Below are 2,746 nucleotides of genomic sequence, written 5' to 3'. Positions count from 1 at the left end.
CGCCTGTGGGGGCTGGAACCCGAGGCCGTGCCGAGCACTGCTCTCCACACACACACACACACACACACACACGGGCCCTCCCCCTGCTGGCCCCGTGTTCTGTGTGTGAAACTGAAGGCATGGAAAATGCAAGTCACCCTGGGGATTTACCAGGAGAGGAATCATCTACTCAGCCCTGGTCAGGCCTCCCTGTGACCCCGGGCACATCCATGCCACCCGTTGGGCCCCGGCTGCTGTAGGACCTGCTCACAGAGGCATTTGGATCTGGCCCCTCAGGGCTCTGCTCCTCTGGGGCTGAGGTCAGGGTGTGTGTGCTGCCCCTTCTCTCTGCCCTCCACACAGACCGCCAGCTGGGGGCTGGGGGCAGGGTCCCCTCTGCAGCAGCATTCCTGTGGCTGTCCCCGCGGGCGGGCCGACTGCTGTCAGCCTACCTCCTAGCTACGGAAGCCGCTCAGTTCCCGGTCTGCCTCCCCTGCTACAGGCACAGGAGCGCGGGGTGCTGGGGTCAGTCAGGCCCGGCAGGCGGCCCTCGCAGCGGCCGTTATGCTCACATAACCCAACCTGCACTCAGGAGCCGCTGGAAGTCCAGACTTAGATGTTGGTGCCCTTTGCACAGAAAGCACGTGCCCCTGCCCCAGCCACATGGGGCTCACACCCCCAACCCTCCCGGGGCAGCGCTGGTTCCAGACAGGCCAGGGAGAGGCGGCCAGGAAAGAGGTCCCGTGTCCGTGTGCAGAAGGCAAGAGTGGAGGGGTGGGGGGAGGAAATGGGCTGAGGAGCCTGCCCCTGCCTGTCCTGCACCACGAGTGTCTCGGTGGCTCAGCGGGGAGTTGGGGCGCCTGGCCTCCCACCCTGAAGATGCTGTCCTGTGGGGCTCCCGACAGCTCTGTCTGGGGTCCCGTGTCCCTGTGTGCGGAAGGAAAGGCTGCGGTGGGCAGTGGGCTGACGGGCCTTTAGGTCTGGATATGTCGCCCTGCTCTGTAGGGAAGACACGTGTGCAACTCACGCACACATGCGGGGACGCACATGCGGCTGCACTCGCAGCGTTGGCTGAGTGCCCTTGCCCCTCTGAGCGGTGAGACTGGGCCATGCCTCCTGTCTGTAAAATCGGGGTGCCGTGAAGAGGTGCCCCTCCGCACACTACTGCTCGGAGCAGGCAGCCTCAACCCGTGGGCAGGCCCAGAGGTGCAGCCTCGCTCTGCTCCGGGCACACCCTCACCGCCCCCCTCAGTGGCCCCTGGGGAAGCGTGGGTGTGGGGAGGAGGTGCGCTGAGACACCCTGTCTGTGAAAGTGGCGGGCTCCTGTCCCTCTCCATCTCTGAGAGGCGGGAGTGGGGCGGGGATGAGACAAGCTGGAGGTGGCGAGGCCTGCCCTGGCATCCTGGGCGGAGGGAGGCAGCCCTGGCATCCTGGGTGGAGGGCGGCAGGCCTGTGCAAGGTCCTGGTCAGGAGGCTGGCTCTGCAGCTGCAGCTCCGCCCTCCTGGGCCCGGGCCCGCCCACACATGCCCACTGCCAGGAGCAGTGCGCCTGGGGCAGCGGACATTCCCTAGGAGCTGGTGGCTGCCCACGGGGCGCCCCGGGCACAGTTACATGGCAGTGGGTGGGGCCCAGTGTTCTTTGCTTCTGTCAGGCACTTTCAGGAACCACAGCTCCCACCAGGTGGTGACAGCGTGAGAGGGGGAGGGCGGCCACCGGAGGAAGGTGCCCTGCCATCACTTCCCCTTTGAAGACAGGAGAGGAAGCGCCGCTGTGTCACACAGGCAGCCTGGCCGAGCCTGGTAACTGGCCGGTAACACAGTGGGCACCTATGCAGGCACATCGCCCCTTCGGCCCTTGCAGGACTTGACAGGCCAGGGCCACATGGAAAGGAGCAGCTGGCCCTCGAAGGCCCTGATCCCCAGAAACAAAGTGGGTGCTGAACTGCCTTGCAGCCATCAACAGAGCAGGCGCCGCAGCGGCTGGCTCCGGCAAGGGGTCCCGACGCACAGGCCGTCTGCTCCCCTGTGCGCCCGTCTCTCCCCGGCATGGGGAGGCCTGGCTCCACTGTCAGCTACTGGCACCTGTGCCAGCAGAGCCCTTCCCCAGCAGTCAGGGCAAAGGCGGCGGGGACAGTGCTCAGCCCATGTGAGCCCTGACTTCGGTGCAGCAAGTGGTGCCCCGTTTACCTGTAGCTTCGCGTGCCCTGGCCACTTCCTGAGGGTTGGGGGTGGGGAGGGGGGGCTGTGCTGTCCTCACGACTCACTCCTTCCTGCTGCCTGGAATACGGTGCAATGGCCAGAGCTCCCGCAGCCACTGGCCCAGGAGGAGAGCGTGGGCTGGGGGTCTCGCACAGCACAGGGAAGACAGAGAGCCTGTCTCTCCAGTGGGAGCTGAGCCCAGACCCTCCCCAGTGCCACCTCCACACTTCTCAGTGGGAGTAAGAAAGAAGTCCGTCTTGTTTTGAGAGCGCTGTAATCTTTTTTCTGATATCCACAGCTGATCTCAATCCTATTTTTCTTTTTTTTTTAAAAAAAAGAACAAGCTATATTATTTAGAAATAGTTGTTTTATTTATTTTTTAAATATATTTTATTGATTCTTCACAGAGAGGAAGGGAGAGGGATAGAGAGTTAGAAACATCGATGAGAGAGAAACATCCATCAGCTGCCTCCTGCACACCCCCCACTGGGGATGTGCCTGCAACAAGGTACATGCCCTTGACCGGAATCGAACCTGGGACCTTTCAGTCCGTGCTGGGAGCCGGTCC

Source organism: Myotis davidii, unplaced genomic scaffold (assembly GCF_000327345.1).
Source record: "Myotis davidii unplaced genomic scaffold, ASM32734v1 scaffold750, whole genome shotgun sequence".
Taxonomy (NCBI): Eukaryota; Metazoa; Chordata; class Mammalia; order Chiroptera; family Vespertilionidae; genus Myotis; species Myotis davidii.
Note: the sequence above shows the minus strand (reverse complement) of the source record.